Source organism: Bos mutus, chromosome 27, assembly GCF_027580195.1.
Source record: "Bos mutus isolate GX-2022 chromosome 27, NWIPB_WYAK_1.1, whole genome shotgun sequence".
Lineage (NCBI taxonomy): Eukaryota > Metazoa > Chordata > Mammalia > Artiodactyla > Bovidae > Bos > Bos mutus.
Window position 1 is genome coordinate 35,814,407 of NC_091643.1, and position 18,895 is coordinate 35,833,301.

Genomic DNA, 18,895 nt, shown 5'->3' on the forward strand with positions numbered 1-18,895 from the left:
CAGGATGTGAACTGTGAACTTCCAGATGTTCAAGCTGGATTTAGATAGAAAAGGCAGAGGAACCAGATATTAAGTTGACAGCATCAAATGGATCATCAAAAAAGCAAGATAATTACAGGAAAAAAAAAATCTACTTTTGCTTTATTGACTATGCCAAAGCCTTTGACTGTGTGGATCACAACAAACTGTGAAACATTCTTAAAGAGATGGGAACACCAGACCACCTGACCTGCCTCCTGAGAAATCTATATGCAAATCAAGAAGCAACAGTTAGAACTGGACATGGAACAACAGACTGGTTTTAAATCAGGAAAGGAATACGTCAAGGCTGTATATTGTCACCTGTTTATTTAACTTATATGCAGAGTACATCATGTGAAATGCTGGGCTAAATGAAGCATGAGCTGGAATCAAGATTGCTGGGAGAAATATCAATAACCTCAGATATGCAGATAACAGCACCCTTATGGCAGAAAGCGAAGAACTAAAGAGCTTCTTGATGAAAGTGAAAGAAAAGAGTGAAAATTTAGGCTTAAAACTCAACATTCAAAAACAAAGATCATGGCATCCAATCCCATCACTTCCTGGCAAATAGATGGGGAAACAATGGAAACAGTGAAAGACTTTATTTGGGGGGGCTCCTAAATAACTGTAGATGGTGACTGCAGCCATGAAATTTAAAGAAGCTTGCTCCTTGGAAGAAAAGCTATGACTAACCTAGACAGAATATTAAAAAGCAGAGACAATACTTGGCTGATGAACTTCCATATAGTCAAAGCTATGGTTTTTCCAGTAGTTATGTATGTATGTGAGTGTTGGACTATAAAGAAAGCTGAGTGCTGAAACATTGATGCTTTTGAACTGCAGTGCTGGAGAGAAGACTCTTGAGAGTCCCTTGGACTACAAGGAGATCCAACCACTCAATCCTAAAGGAAATCAGTCCTGAATATTCATTGGAAGGACTGATACTGAAGCTGAAACTCCAATACTTTGCTCTCTGATGTGGAGAACTGACTCATTGGAAAAGACCCTGATGCTGGGAAATATTGAATGCAGGAGTAGAAGGGGATGATAGAAAATGAGGTGGTTGGATGGCATCAATGACTTGATGGACATGGGTTTGATTAAGCTCCTGGATTTGTTGATGGACAGAGAAACCTGGTGCGCTGCAGTCCATGGGGTCACAAAGAGTTGGACACGACTGAGTGACTGAACTGAACTGATCTGAACTTCTTTACAATCTAGCTCTCACAACCATATGTGACCAATTCAAAGACCATAGCCTTGAATGTATGGACCCTTGTCGGTAGAGTAATGTCTCTACTTTTCAACAGGCTGCTATGCTATGCTAAATCACTTCAGTCACGTCCGACTCTGTGCGACCCCATAGACGGCAGCCCACCAGGCTCCCCCATCCCTGGGATTCTCCAGGCAAGAACACTGGAGTGGGCTGCCATTTCCTTCTCCAATGCATGAAAGTGAAAAGTGAAAGTGCAGTTGCTCAGTCGAGTCTGACTCTTAGCGACCCCATGGATTGCAGCCTAACAGGCTCCTCCATTCATGGGATTGTCCAAGCAAGAGTACTGGAGTGGGGTGCCATTGCCTTCTCCGACAGGCTGACTAGGTTTGTCTTAACTTTCCTAACAAGAGGCAATCGTCTTCTAATTTCATGCCTGCAGTCACCATCTGCAGTGATTTCGGAGCCCAAGAAGATGATGAAATCTCACTACTTCTACCTTTTCCTCTTCCATTTGCCATGCAGAAATGGGGCCAGATGACATTATCTTAGTGTTTTTTTTTTTAATATTTACTTTTAAACTGGCTCTTTCATGCTCTTCCTTCATCCTCATCAAGAGGCTCTTTATTTCCTCTTCATTTTTTGCCATTAGAGTGGTATCATCTGCATATCTGAGGTTGTTGATGTTTCCCCCACCTATCTTGATTCCAGCTTGTAACTCATGCAGCCTGACATTTCTCATCATGTGCTCATGATATAGGTTAAACAAGCAGGGTGACAGCAGACAGCCCTGTTATACTCCCTTCTTGATCTTGAGCCAGTCAGTTGTTCCATACAGGGTTCTAACTGTTGCTTCTTGATCCACGTACAGGTTTCTCAGGAGACAGGTAAGATTGTTTGGTATTCCCATTTCTTTAAGAGCTTTCCACAGTTTGTTATCATCTACACAGTCAAAGGCATTAGCGTAGTCAATGAAATGGAGATAGATGTTTTTCTGAAATTTCTTTGCTTTCTCTATAATCCAAATAGAATGTTGGCAATTTGATCTCTAGATCCTCTTTCTTTTCTAAACCCAGCTTGGACATCTGGAAGCTCTTGGTTCACAAAATGTTGAAGCCTAGCGTGCAAGTTTTTAAGCATGACCTTACTAGTCTGGGAGATGAGTGTGATTGTCTGATTGTTACCACATTCTCTGGTACTACCCTTCTTGGGAACTGGGATGAGGACTGACCTTTTAAAGTCCTGTGGCCACTGCTGGGTCTTCCAGATTTGCTGACATAATGAATGCAAAACCTTAATGGCGTCATCCTCTACAGATTTGAATAGTTCTGCTGGAATTTCATTGCATCTACTGGCTTCATTAACAGCAGTGCTTCTTAAGGCCCACTTGACTTCGCAGTCCAGAACGTCTGGCTCTGGGTGACTAACCATACTATCATAGTAATCCGGTTCATTATAATCTTTTTTATACAGTTGTTCCATGTATTCTTTCCAACTCCTCTTGATTTCTTCAGCATCTACTATATCTCTACCATTTTTATCCTTTATTGTGCCCATCTTTGGGCAGAATGTTCCCTTGATGTTTCCAGTTTTCCTGAAGAGATCTCTAGTCTTTCCCCTTTTATTGTTTTCTTCTGTCATTGAGCACTGTTCATTGAAGAAGACCTTCTTGTCTCTTCTAGCCATTTATTGAAACTCTGCATTTAATTGGATGTACATTTCCCTCTCTCCCTTGCTTTTGACTTCTCTTCATTTTTTCATTATTCATAAAGCCTACTCAAAAAACCACTTTGCCTTCTTGCTTTGATTTTTCTTTGGGATGGTTTTGTTCACCACCTCCTGTACAATATTGCAGACCTTTGTCCATAGTTCTTCAGGCACATTGTTATGTGAATTCATACAGGATTTTATGTAAGTCATACCTGGATAGTCTAGTGGTTTTTCTGGTTTTCTTTAGTGTAAGACTGAATTTTGCCATGAGAAGCTGATGATCTGAGACACAGTCAGCTCCAGGTCTTGTTTTTGCTGACTGTATACAGCTTCTTCATCTTTGGCTACAAAGGATGTAATCAGTTTGATTTCTTTATTGACCATTTGGCAATGTCCATGTAAAGTTGTCCCTTGTGTTGTTGAAAAGAGTATTTGCTATGACTAGTGAGTTTTCTTGGCAGAATTCACTTTGCCTTTGCTCTGCTTCATTTTGTTCTCCAAGTCTAAACTTGCCTGTTACTCCAGGTATCTCTTGACTTCTTGTCTTCACATTCTGATCCCTGATGATTAATAGAACATCTTTTTAGATGTGAGTTCTAGGCAGTCTTCTAGGTCTTCATAGAACTAATTAAATTCAGCTTCTTCAGCATTGGTATTAGAGGTATAGACTTGGAATACTGTGATATTGTGTGGCTTACCTTGAAAATTAACCAAGATCATTCTGTCATTGTTGAGGTTGCACCCAAGTATTGTGTTTTGGAGTCTTTTGTTGATTATTAGGGCTACTCCACTTCTTCTATGGGATTCTTGTCCACAGTAGTAGATATAATGGACATCTGAATTAAATTCACCTATTCCTGTCCATTTTAGTTCTCTGATTCCTAGGATGTTGATGTTTATTCTTACCATCTCCTGCTTGACCATGTCCAATTTTCCTTGATTCAGGGACCTAACATTCCAGGTTCCTATACAATACTGTTCTCTGCAGCACTGAATTTTACTTTTGTCATCAGACACATCAGCAAAGTAAAGAAAGAAAGTGGAGTTGAAGAGTCGTATCTGATTCTTTGCAACCCCATGGACTGTAAACTACCAGGTTTCTTTGTCCATGGGATTTTCCAGGCAAGAATACTGGAGTGGGTTGCCATCTCCTTCTCCAGGGGATCTTCCCAACCCAGGGATTGAACCCAGGTCTCCCACATTGCATTGTGGGCAGTTGCTTTACCATCTGAGCCACCAGGGAAGCTTCCCTAGAGACAGCAAAAACTGAGCATCATATCCACTTTGGTTCAGCTGCTTCATTCACTCTGGTACTATTGGTAATTCTCTGCTCTTCCCCAGTAGCATATTGGACAACTTCAGACCTGGGGGACTCATCTTCCAGTGTCATATCTTTTGGGCCTTTTATACAGTTCATGGGGTTCTCATGGCAAGTATATTGGGGTGGTTTGCCTTTCCCTCCAGGGGGTCACATTTTATCAGAACTCTTTGCTATGACCTGTGCATCTTGGGTGCCCCTGCCCAGCATGGCTCATAGCTCCATTGACTTACACAAGCCCCTTCGGGATGACAAGGCAGTGATCCATGAAGGGGAGAGTACTATATGTACTACTAAATTAACAATTCACTCTACTAAAATTAGTGAATTTACACATTTACTCTGTACACATTTAAATAAGACAAAGCACATTAACAATTCACGTTGTATCGATAACTTAAAATTTGTGTGCATGGATAGGCAAAATTTCTCCTAAATCTGAGATCTCATTAATCTCTTATATCTACTTTTGAGTCTCCATCTTATCTTTACTCCATTTTCTGTCTGATATTTTCTTCAACTGTTTGTTCCACCTCTTCACTTGGAAATCTCTCTAGCCACTCAAGGTCAGTGTGTTCGGAACTCAACTCAATTCTCCCACAAACTTGTTTCTCACCCTTTGCACCATCAACGAGATAATGTCAATGTTTTCTAATTCAAACCAAAAAATATAGCCTTAAGTATGTTGTCTTTTTTGTCTACATTATTGACCTAAAATTAGAGTCACTATGATGCCAAATTTAAAATGATCTTTTAAAATTTCATTATAATTCAACAAGCATATTTCAGACATTGATGCTTATAAATCATTTGCAAAAATTAAGAATCTGGATTTCTTTAAAAATCTTAATTGCCTAAATATACCTTAGAAACAATAGGTTGACTGTAATTTATATAATACACTTTGATATGGAGATTTTAGTTGATTCCAAATTAGTTTTAAATGAAGGATGCTGTATCATTGGTAATTCCAAATACAGTGTCAGTCTCAAATAAGATAATAGTCACATTGAAATTTGTGCTCTTTAAATGTTATGAAAAAGGAAGTTGACAATCTGAAGTAGGGCCATAAGAGGTTTCCCAGAAGATTAAAGAGCTGAAAAAGAAAGTAACATAAAGGGACACTGAAATAGCCCGTGTATTTAATAAAGCAATTAGAAGACACACACATTTGTAATAGTTCTCTTCAAATATCTGACAGCTATGCTTTGCCAAAGATAATGCATTTATTATTTTTTCTGGAAAGCAGAGCTGGAATACACAGGTATGAAATACCAAGTAGTTATTTTTTCAGTCTTCTCTAAGAAAGAATTTTCCCAAATGGAATGGCAGTTTTATAGATAGTCTTCATCCACTAGTGAAATTATTCCAGGTATGGGGAATGAATTAGAATATGTCATTTAAAATGTCCCTTCTAAAGTTTTAGAATTTTATGCATGTGTATCAGTTTAATCATGGATAGGATGTATAAAGAAATATGTTAAAATAAGTAAAAATATCATTTTGTATCAACAAGTAGAAGGACCCTAAGAATTCACATTTTTCGGGGCTGAGAATGCAACTCTGTCTACACTGGAGAGAGAAAGGAGCAATTAGTATGTGTCAGAGACCCAGAACGTTGACGTGAGTGTTCTAGGAGGGTCAGAGAAGAGAGGCACAGAAGTAGCTGCTGTGCTTACTTGTTTATCTGGGGGCTCCCTAAATGACACTTGGGGTGCTCGAGCTCTTGCGGCTTCTCTGTCCCTCACTGTGGGTGAGAACTTCAACACGTCGCCTCACTGCTCTGCCTGGGTCTGTCCTCTTAGCATCAAATTCTGATTCCACTGATGCAACTAGCTGTGAGCCTTTTTGAAATACATATGAATGTTTTGAAAGTCATTTTGAATGAAACTTTGAAATTCACTTTTTAATATTTTGAAACATTGTTTGAAAGCAGATCAGTCTCAGCTCTCTGACCTTGGGTCTTCTCTGTGAACTAAGTGACTGCCCTGGAGGCTCCGTGCCCTTTCTGTGTCAGAGTTTTGAGCCCGCTTCCCTTTCTTTCTTTCTTCCTCTCCTCTCTCCATCACTCCTTTGCCCTTTCCTTCCTTCCTTCCTTCCTTTCAACAGCTTTATTGAGATATGCTTCATATACTATACAGTTCACACATTTACAGTGTATAAAACAATGATTTTTAGTATATTGACATATATGTGGAACCATCATCAGTCAATTTTAGAACTTTTCATCTCAAAAAAAAAGTCCGTATCCTTAGCTATCACCCACCTACTTCCTTCTCTCATCCAGCCCTAAGCAATCCACTAAGCTAATTTTGTTTCTACAAACTTGTCTATTCTGAACATTTCATAAAAATGAAATAATATGATATATGGTTTATTTACCCTGTATGTACATTTCTCTTTAATATAGATGTAACCATTTCTAACAAGTATGAAACCCATTTGGAGTCAGCAGACATATTCTGAGAAATGCAAGAATTAACATCCTGCTCTTTTTTTCCACTTCAGAAATCTCTACTTCATGAAAGGAAATCTGGCAGAAATCCCAGATAGGTTACTCTTAATACTCTTAATATTATTTGTTTCCCCAAAGGTCATAGCATTTAGCTATTTAAAATTTTTCAACATTTTTAGTTATTTTCACTTGGTATCTATTTTAGTTGGACATTTGAGAAAGTCATATCACACAGTGCTAGCCAGATGCCACAAGAGGCCCAAACAAACATTTTTCAGTAACTGCAATCAATGCACAATCTGCTGTCTTTTGCTTTTGTACCACATTTTCAGTTAAAAAGCAAAACCTAGTGAGTCAAAAGTGGACAGTTTCAACCAGCCCTGCTGCTATTAGGAGACATTTGAAAGAATCACAAAGGAAGTAATTGTAGTTTAAAGGTCATTGCAAGATTTGAAGAGACGCTTTCTGTAGAACTCTGATCAGAAGTTTTTTATTTTCCTTCAAATGTCAGAAAAATTGATAAAACTCCTCCCAGTGCAGCAATTCAGAGGGAGAGAAGGGACTTTCAAAGCAGTCATTTTGCCTATTAGAGAACAACTTCATATCTCCATGTTCCTACATTCACAGGGATCCATGCGCCAATAAATAAAAACAGAAACAATGCAGACTGAACCGATTCAACTGATGTTCTCTGTTCTATAAAGTCTTAACTAAAAAAAAAAAAAGCAGATGAAGACAGATGCTTCTCTGCAATTAGTATCAATCAGTCCTGACACAGAAGTGACCCATCCAGGGTAGAAGTGGTTTGGATCGATCAGCAAGTCTTATACTGAGGTGGGACACAGGAAAGGAACAGAACTCTGGTAGAAAAATACTGCACAAAAAGGATTTTGAAAAGTTCAGGACAAAGCCTTGTTTCTCAAGACTACATTTAGTTAAACTTCTTTATTCTTCCTTTGGAAAGAAAATCTGATAATTAACACACCAAATAAAATATACTATAGCTTATAATTTGATCTGGGTGCACAAAAGTTAAATAATATTTATCTCTATATACTTGATTCACCAGTTTGGGTTCAGTCTCTTTAAACATTGGTGTAATTGTTGCTGTTAATTTTGTTGTTGTAAAAGAATCTTTCCTCTTACTAATGAGACATACTGAAGTGCTTGATCCCTGGGTTGGAAAGATCCACTGGAGAAGGAAACGGCAACCCACTGCAGTTATGCTTGCCTAGGAAAGCCCATGGGTCTGGCAGGCTACAGACCATAGGGGTCACAAAAGAGTCAAATATTACTTAGCAACTAAAGAACAATATATTTGAATATAATATATAACCTCACAGCTAATTACTTCCTTAATATATATTTCTAGAGTTTAAATATGTGAATATTACAAACATTTTCTTAGTTAAATCCAAATTGCCTTCAGAAAAGGATGTTCAATCTGCATATTTGATATATTAAAGTAATATCTTTGTGACTAAGTCAGAAGTGATTCATATAGACACTGCAATCCCATGGACTGTAGCCCGCCAGGCTTCTCTGTCCATGGAATCCTCCAGGCAAGAGTATGGGAGTGGTTGCCATTTCCTTCTCCAGGGGATCTTCCCAACCCAGGGATCAAACCCAGGTCTCCTGTATTACAGGCAGATTCTTTAACAACTGAGCCACTAGGGAAGTCCTCTTGATGGCTCAGTTGGTGAAGAATCTACCTGCAATGCAGGAGGCCCCAGTTCAATTCCTGGTTCGGGAAGATCCACTAGAGAAGGGATAGGCTACCCACTCCAGTATTCTTGGGTTTCCCTTATGGCTCAGCTGGTAAAGAATCCGTCTGCAATGCAGGAGACCTGGATTATCACAAAGAGTCAGACATGACTGAGTGACTTTCACTTTCGCTTCACAAAACAATATCTCACTCTACTCTCAATAATGTGAGTTATTATAACAGTAAATTGTTTTATAATTTGATAGAAGTATTTTTTCTGTTGACCAGTTATATGGTGAATAATCTGTGACTAATTTTGTTCATTATTTTATTATCACATGATTTATTCACAGGGACTATTTTGATTTAAATGGTTAAACATGAGTTTATCATCTTTGAAAGTTAGTCATTATCCTACTCTTCTGAATATACAGGCTTATACTTTTGCTATTCAGAATTTCTGTAAGTGTGTGTTTCCTTTCCTTTGTTTTTCTTTCCCTAATTTTGGGGTCTTCTGCTTAAAATATTTCCCCCAGTTGACAATAAGTCATTATTGTCCTATGTCTTTTACTCTGGCTTTTTAATGATAATATTAATTACTTTTAATTATTTAACCAATCTGGGAGTTAGTTTGGCTTAGATTTTGAAGAAAACTGATTTAGAGTTGGAGATATCAGCAGAATTCATGTTCAGCAGAACCAGTTACAGACACGTGAATGTACACATGGGCTAACACACCGGCATAGAGTTCCTGGCTCTGTCTCCTGCGAGGACCCTCCAGCACCTGCATAAAAAGAGCGGTTACCTACATCTTGGTTTCTAAATGCAAGTCCCCAGTGAAAGGAACGGGTGTCCTTGGAGAAATGGCTGATTCTAAGACTGGGTGAGGGAATATACAGTAGGATCCTGGACAAACACACACGAAGGGGACTGAGCTCCACCTTCTGGTGCAGAGCATTCCAGAGTTGTGGCGGAAATTACCTACATCAATTACTTGGATTTATCTTTTCCTTTCTTCCCTCCTTCCTTATTCATTTATATCATATAGAGTTATATAAAAATAATTTATTTTATTCTTTAGGTGATCATACTGTCTTTGTTCATTTTGATGCTCCAGTTATTTAAGATCTGAATATTTGCAGCCGCTTCCCATGGCCTTCTGTGCCCATTGCATGCTCCACTTCTGGGCAGGAACAGAACAGCTGGGTCTTGAGCCAAGAGTGTTCTCCCAGTGGAGTCCTCTCCATAGGCGAGAATGAAACCAGAGTACAGGTGATTCCCTTTCTAGAATAAAATTATTTCAAAATACTATTTTGTGGGAAAAAAAAAAAACACCATTCCAAATTACATTGAATGTAAATCAATTCTAGCTGATTTCCTTTTTTAATTGGTTAAAATTAGACCAAGTATTTCTGACATTTTACTGTAGCATTTGTTGTAGCTTTGTTGAAGTAAAACACACAAATAAAATCTGTCAATAACAGAAATTTTACCAGGATGAAAATGATGAACAGCTGCTTGATATTAAAAAAAAAAAAAACTTGCATTCTAATCAAAATAAATTTACTTCTTAAATAATTCATGGAAAGATAGAAGATTAGAATAAGAGTTCATTGGTAAAACTCCAAATTTCATAAAAGCCAGTTTATTTCATTTTGAAAAAAGTGGGTTTCTTTGTTTCATTTTAAGCAAAGTTTTACCTATAACAATGCCTAGAAAAGGGTGCTGCTAGTAATGATACTGTATATATCCATGAAGCAAAATTGCCGATAAAAACCGTGTTGCTCTTCAAGCATCTGCCTATAATGCAGGAGACGTGGGTTGGATCCCTGGGTTGGGAAGTTCCCCTGGAGAAGTAAATGGCAACCCACTCCAGTATTCTTGCCTGGAAAATCCCATGGACGGAGGAGCCCGGTAGGGTACAGTCCATCGGGTCGCAAAGAGTCGGACACGACTGAACGACTTCACTTTACTTCTCATTATTAGAATCCACAATACATTTGCTGCTGCTAAGTCACTCCAGTCGTGTCCGACTCTGTGCGACCCCATAAATGGCAGCCCACCAGGCTTCCCCGTCCCTGGGATTCTCCAGGCAAGAACACTGGAGTGGGTTGCCATTTCCTTCTCCAATGCATGAAAGTGAAAAGTGAAACTGAAGTCGCTCAGTCATGTCTGACTCTAGCGACCCCATAGACTGCAGCCTACCAGGCTCCTCGGTTCATGGGATTTTCCAGGCAAAAGTACTGGAGTGGGGTGCCATTGCCTTCTCCGACAATATATTTACTTAGTAACAATAAATGCTAATTACAATGTATGGTGCTTTTACTAAAGCATGCTGCTGCTGCTGCTAAGTCGCTTCAGTCATGTCCGACTCTGTGCGACCCCATAGACGGCAGCCCACAAGGCTCCTCCAACCCTGGGATTCTCCTGGCAAGAACACTGGAGTGGGTTGCCATTTCCTTCTCCAATGCATGAAAATGAAAAGTGAAAGTGAAGTTGCTCAGTCGTGTCTGACTCTTAGCGACCCCATGGACTGCAGCCCACCAGGCTCCTCTGCCCATGGGATTTTCCAGGCAAGAGTACTGGAGTGGGGTGCCATGGGACATTGACAAACATTTCAAATTATTCTCCTATACCTGTTCAATTTGCTATCGAAAAATAGATAATATGTTATTTAAATTTGTGTTTCAAAGTACAGTCAACTCCTGGAAGTCATGCATGAAATGCCTAAACCCCAAGATGCTCAATTTCCTTTTATAAAATGGCTTGGTATTTGCAATATAACTTTAATACATCCTCCCGTATACTTTATGTCTTCTCTAGGTTATTTATAATATCTAATATAATGTAAATGTTATGTTAATAGTTGCCTATGTATGGAAAATTCAAGTTTGGTTTTTGGAACTTCGGCAATTTATTTGAATATGTTTTACCTGCAGTTAGTTGAATCTGCTGATGCAGAATGGATGGATATGAAGGGCTGACATTATGGATGTGATGATGTGAGTTTCAATTTTTTAATTGTGAAATATGATATATACAGTGTCATACGCTTACTGTAAATGAACAGTGTAATAAATTAAAAAACAAACATCCTTGAAACCATCATTATAGTCAAGAAACAATACATTGTCAACATGCCAGAGTCACTTGAACAACCTTTCCCAATTACCTACACTCTTTTAACCCTTAGGCAACCACCATCATGATGTTTATGGTAATCACATTCTGCTTTTTGAGGATGGTACCTCCTAGATATACATACATTGTAGAGAATAGATTTACTGCTGATTTACTGTATGTACATGAAGTCATCTATGGGGAATTTTTCCATGATTGTTCTCACCCATCATGATGTTGTTTCAATTGATTTTTGTCTTAGTGCACAAATCTAGATTTTCTTTCCACTGCTATATAGTATTCATTTGTATTATAAACATAGAGCAGACTAGGATGGACTAGAATAGAGTAGAATAGAAAGGGGAAAAAACGAAATGGATTGAGTTACTGAGCAATTCCCTGTAAATGGCTGATAAAAACTGGTGAGGGGTTTTCTTTTTGCTCTAGTTTTATGCTCAAAATCAGTCACTACTCCTGAAGATAGTTCTAGAACTGGAAATATTGCATCTGTAAGAATATAAGTTTTAAGCTCTGTAGTGATGCTATACTGTTTTTATTGTAATTGTTTCAGTGTGCATTCTTACCAGCAGTTGAAAGTCCAAACTGTTCAGTATTTCTTCCAATAGTTGATATTGTCAGATGTTCTCTCCTTAAGTTGTTCCTTTATAACGAAAGTCTTATTTTGTGGCTAATTCTAGTGAATTATGAAAGCTAAGATGGTCACAAGAACCCAAAATTTATAGCCAACTGTTCAGAAATGCCAATGGCCTAAGTGCCACCAAAGTACAACTGGAGTCTGAAATAAGGGTATTTTTGTGGGAGACTGTGTCACATATAATGTGGGGTCTGGGGGTGGTCAGGGTGAGAACTGGATTGTGTTATAGTATTCTCAGGCTCTGAGAGAATGTGGTCCACTGGAGAAGGGAATGGCAAACCACTTCAGTATTCTTGCCTTGAGAACCCCATGAACAGTATGAAAAGGCAAAATGATAGGATACTGAAAGAGGAACTCCCCAGGTCAGTGGGTGCCCCATATACTATGGGAGATCAGTGGAGAAATAACTCCAGAAGGAATGAAGGGATGGAGTCAAACCAAAAACAATACCAAGTTGTGGACGTGACTGGTGACGGAAGCAAGGTCCAATGCTGTAAAGAGCAATATTGCATAGGAACCTGGAATGTCAGGTCCATGAATCAAGGCAAATTGTAAGTGGTCAAACAGGAGATGGCAAGAGTGAACATTGACATTCTGGGAATCAGCGAACTAAAATGGACTGGAATGGGTGAGTTTAACTCAGATGACCATTTTATCTACTACTGCGGGCAGGAATCCCTCAGAAGAAATGGAGTAGCCATCATGGTCAATAAAAGAGTTCAAAATGCAGTACTTGGATGCAATCTCAAAAATGACAGAATGGTCTCTGTTTGTTTCCAAGGCAACCCATTCAATATCACAGTAATCCAAGTGTATGCCCCAACCAGTAATGCTGAAGAAGCTGAAGTTGAATGGTTCTATGAAGACCTACAAGATCTTTTAGAACTAACATCCAAAAAAGATGTCCTTTTCATTATAGGGGACTAGAATGCAAAAGTAGGAAGTCAAGAAACACCTGGAGTAACAGGCAAATTTGGCTTTGGAATATGGAATGAAGCAGGGCAAAGACTAATAGAGTTTTGCCAAGAAAATGCACTGGTCATAGCAAACACCCTCTTCCAACAACACAAGAGAAGACTCTACACATAGACATCACCAGATAGTCAACACCAAAATCAGATTGATGATATTCTTTGCAGCCAAAGATGGAGAAGCTCTATACAGTCAACAAAAACAAGACCTGGAGCTGACTGTGGCTCAGATCATGAACTCCTTATTGCCAAATTCAGACTGAAATTGAAGAAAGTAGGGAAAACCACTAGACCATTCAGGTATGACCTAAATCAAATCCCTTATGATTATACAGTGGAAGTGAGAAATAGATTTAAGGGCCTAGATCTGATAGACAGAGTGCCTGATGAACTATGGACTGAGGTTCGTGACATTGTACAGGAGACATAGATCAAGACCATCCCCATGGAAAAAATGCAAAAAACCAAAATGGCTGTCTGGGGAGGCCTTACAAATAGCTGTGAAAAGAAGAGAAGCGGAAAGCAAAGGAGAAAAGGAAAGATATAACCATTTGAATGCACAGTTCCAAAGAATAGCAAGGAGAGATATGAAAGCCTTTCTCATTGATCAATGCAAAGAAATAGAGGAAAACAACAGAATGGGAAAGACTAGAGATCTCTTCAAGAAAATTAGAGATACCAAGGGAACATTTCATGCAAAGATGGGCTCGATAAAGGACAGAAATGGTATGGACCTAACAGAAGCAGAAGATATCAAGAAGAGGTGGCAAGAATACACAGAAGAACTGTACAAAAAAGATCTTCACAACCCAGATAATCATGATGGTGTGATCACTCACCAAGAGCCAAATATCCTGGACTGTGAAGTCAAGTGGGCCTTAGAAAGCATCACTACAAACAAAGCTAGTGGAGGTGATGGAATTCCAGTTGAGCTATTCCAAATCCTGAAAGATGATGCTGTGAAAGTGCTGCACTCAATATACCAGCATATTTGGAAAACTCAGCAGTGGCCACAGGACTGGAAAAGGTCAGTTTTCATTCCAATTCAAAAGAAAGGCATTGCCAAAGAATGCTCAAACTACACACAATTGCACTCATCTCACACGCTAGTAAAGTAATGTTCAAAATTCTCCAAGCCAGGCTTCAGCAATACCTGAACTGTGAACTTCCAGATGGTCAAGCTGGTTTTACAAAAGGCAGAACCAGAAATCAAATTGCCAACATCTGTTGGATCATAGAAAAAGCAAGAGAGTTCCAGAAAAACATCCATTTCTGTTTTATTGACTATGCTAAAGCCTTTGACTGTGTGGATCACAATAAACTGTGGAAAATTCTTCAAGAGATGGGAATACTAGACCACCTGACCTGCCTCTTGAGAAATTTGTATGCAGGTCAGGAAACAACAGTTAGAACTGGACATGGAACAACAGACTGGTTCCAAATAGGAAAAGGAGTACGTCAAGGCTGTATATTGTCACCCTGCTTATTTAACTTATATGCAGAGTACATCATGAGAAATGCTGGGCTGGAAGAAGCACAAGCTGGAATTAAGATGGCCGGGAGAAATATCAATAACCTCAGATACGCAGATGACACCACCCGTATGCCAGAAAGTGAAGAGGAACTCAAAAGCCTCTTGATGAAAGTGAAAGCGGAGAGTGAAAAAGTTGGCTTAAAGCTCAACATTCAGAAAATGAAGATCATGGCATCTGGTCCCACCACTTCATGGGAAATAGATGGGAAAACAGTGGAAACAGTGTCAGACTTTCTTTTTCTGGGCTCCAAAATCACTGCAGATGGTGATTGCAGCCATGAAATTAAAAGACGCTTACTCCTTGGAAGAAAAGTTATGACCAACCTAGATAGCATATTCAAAGCAGAGACATTACTTTGCCAACAAAGGTCCATCTAGTCAAGTCTATGGTTTTTCCAGTGGTCATGTATGGATGTGAGAGTTGGACTGAAGAAAGCTGAGCGCCAAAGAATTGCTGCTTTTGAACTGTGGTGTTGGAGAAGACTCTTGAGAGTCCCTTGGACTGCAAGGAGATCCAATCAGTCCATTCTGAAGGAGATCAGCCCTGGGAATTCGTTTTTTTTTTTTTTTTGTTTGTACGTTTGTTTGTTTTAATTTATTTATTGAGAGGATGTGGAGAAAAGGGAACCCTCTTACACTGTTGGTGGGAATGCAAACTAGTACAGCCACCCTGGAGAACAGTGTGGAGAGTCCTTAAAAAACTGGAAATAGAACTGCCATATGAGCCCTGGGATTTCTTTGGGAGGAATGATGCTAAAGCTGAAATTCCAGTACTTTGGCCACTTCATGTGAAGAGTTGACTCATTGGAAAAGACTCTGATGCTAGAATGGATTGGGGGCAGGAAGAGAAAGGGACGACAGAGGATGAGATGGCTTGATGGCATCACTGACTCGATGGACGTGAATCTGAGTGAACTCCAGGAGTTGGTGATGGACAGGGAGGCCTGGCGTGCTGCGATTCATGGGGTCGCAAAGAGTTGGACACGACTGAGTGACTGAACTGAACTGAACTGATTCTCAGGCTCTGAAAAGTCATGATATGTAGTCACTAAGAGCTAATGTACCTGAATGCAGTACCAGAATAACAGTGATGGAGGTATTATATTAATTCTTTTTTAATTTAAATGTATTTATTTTAATTGGAGGCTAATTACTTTACAATATTGTATTGGTTTTGCCATAGATCAACATGAATCCGCCACAGGTGTACACATGTTCCCCAATCAGAACCCCCCTAAAATCAGTTTATGAGTTCAAGATAAGAAGGAGGTGATTGTGAATGCTTCTGCTTATATCTCTTTGCTTATTTCTGGGCTTCTTTTCACATATTTTTAAAAGTTTTCCAGATGCCCTTCATATCTCACTCCTTCACAAGTTTCTCTAGCAGGAAATGTCTGATTGGTTTTCTCATGTCATGCTTGCTAATAAGCAATCAGACTGGTTCTTCTTATTAAAGCTTTTCAGATGCTCCCCTGACTTTAGGATACATTTAAATCCCTGTCATCTGACTTGAAGATCCTTCCTAATTTGGATCCTGTTTATTTTTCTATTTTTCTCTATTCTCACTCAAACTGCAGTACTTCCACTTTGAACTTCTTAAGTCTTCAAATGACCCATCCTCTTGTGAAAATCAGTGGTTTTAATCTGCACAAAATGTTCTTCACTCACTGATTTCCCTAGATGTGAATATACAAAGTAGCTGGTAAATGCTTAAATTTTAATTTGCAGCTAGGTAAATGAGTGGCTTCAGTTAGTAACTGCTGCTGGATATGGGTTTTAAATAGCCTATACAATTAGAGACTCTGTAAATTTCAATTTTCTGTGATTATTTTAAAATTACATTGATTCAATGAATAAATTCCTAAAACTTGAAAAACCATAAGGTAGATTCTGAAGCTTTCCAAAATATATGTCATAGCTAGAATTGGAGTTACACTTTCCAACAAGACAAAAAAAAAAGTATTTCCAAGTTATTTCTCAGCCAACCCTGCTCATCGGTTGTTATCCAGGTGTGTGAGTGTGTGTGTGTGCGTGTGTGTGTGAGTGTAGTAAATGTCCTCCAGATGGTGTGATGGGTTGAGGGATTTGCTCGTTTTTTCTTAGCATTAAAGCCCTGGGTATCCCCGTGGCTATGCATGAGGAAGGCTTCCCTGTGGCTATGTGTGAAGTTTAAATGCTTTATTCTTGTTTTGTAAGTTTCTTTTAGCATAGCAACATTCAGAGATGAATCTAAAAGCAAAATAACTTTTAAGCTTGGAGTTCTGCTATGAAGATTGCTTTCTTTGGTAAAAAGAATCCACAATAGTGTCTGAAAACAGGTCTCCATAGGCACATTTTATGATTTGAAAGACTCTTTTTTTTTTCTCCCTTTTCTTAGAAAGGCTGTTTAGAAGCCTAAATAACTAACTTTCGTGAAAGACAAAAAGAGCTCACCAACTTTGGAAAGTAGGAAAAGTACCTTGTATTTCCAGCCTCCCATCTACCACTCGGCCAACGGAATGATGGCCATACCAAATATGATCAAAATTGCTAATTTTCTAAATACCAATTTCTAGGCATATAACAACAAACATTATCAACCCATTGCTTTTTTTCATATTAATTGAACACAATTTGAGGCTTTCTCATCCATATGCATTCTGAATGTATTTTTCTGCTTTACTAAATTTGACACCACCTATGGATGCACTTCCTAGGAGTTCAGTGGCAAAGAATACGTCTGCCAGTGCAGGGAACAGGGGTTTGATCCCTGGGTTGAGAAGATCCTCTGGGAGAGGAAATGGAAACCCACTTCGGTATTCTTGCCTGGAGAATTTCATGGCAAGAGGAACCTGGTGGGCTACAGTTCATGGGATTGCAAGGAGTCGGACACAGCTGAGCGATAACTCTTTTCCTTTTACACATTCCCCAAATTATTTGCATTACCGTCAATGTCATCTTTCAAAAACTGGAAACCTTGCCACGCATCACTACATCTACTGTACTCTGATTACCGTCGTAGATACTTAGCATGGTATATGTGTGTGTGTGCTCAGTTGTGTCACACTCTTTGTGACCCAATTTACTGTGTCCCACCAGGCTCCTCTCTCCGTGGAGTTTCCCAGGCAAGAATACTGGAGTGAGGTGCCATTTCCTTCTGCAGGGGATCTTCCTCACCCAGGGATCAAACCTGCATCTTATGTGTCTCCTGCATTAGCAGGTGGATTCTTCACCACTGTGCCACCTGGGAAGCTCCCAGCATGCTATATACAAACTTTCATGAACCAGTCACTGGCTGCTTCTCTAGCCTCATCCTTTTACATTCCTGTCCTGTTCCCTAGCACATAAATATTGTGTTTGCAGGTAATAAAAGCTCCTAGAAAGATCAGATTTCATTATGTAAAACATACTCCTTTATGCTAAAGTAAGTGGCTGTTAATCAGGAGACATATGTCTACATTTGACAACATTTGTGTACATCTTCATGCAGATAGCCACAGGAATATTACCCCCTATCTAGTATACTCGTCAGCCTCAAAATATAGTCAAATATTACTTGCTGAGAAAAATTGCTTTGATCACCTCTCTTGATATAGATTTAAGTCCTCCTTTTTCTGTCTTATTCTGTAATTGCTCTTTGATCTGGTATGTCACAAATCCCTTTTTATTCTTCTTCCAGATATTTGTTGAGTTGAACTGTATGTTTTCACCATAAAACTTAGAAAATTTTTTTCTCTTTTTTTGTACATTTCTAAGCTAGTAGTTTGCTCATATTTTATAAGCACAGGTTAATTCTACATGTGTCTGGCATACTTCCTAAGAGATTCCTTTGTGTATGTGTTAGGTGTGTGAATAATATGACATATTAAGCCTCTTGTTGTCTGTTGTGCTAAAAATTGAAAAGAAATGACAAAGAAGGGAGAATATCATACAGTCAATTATATCTGACATTGCCCTTTAAATTTTCTCTCTAAGCAATGGTGAGAGGCCAGTCATACATGAAACACTGAGACACTGTCATGGCATTATTACAAAAGCAGTGATATAAGAAGGATGAGCAATAAACAATTTAGAGGAAGCAAGAAATAATTCAGAGGAAGGAAGTATTGATTTTACTTGGGGTGTTTCCAAGGGTTTATCATTGAGGGTGGCACATGCTGTTTTGTTGATGTTGCAGACTTAATGCAAAAATCCAAAAGGGGTATCCAGCA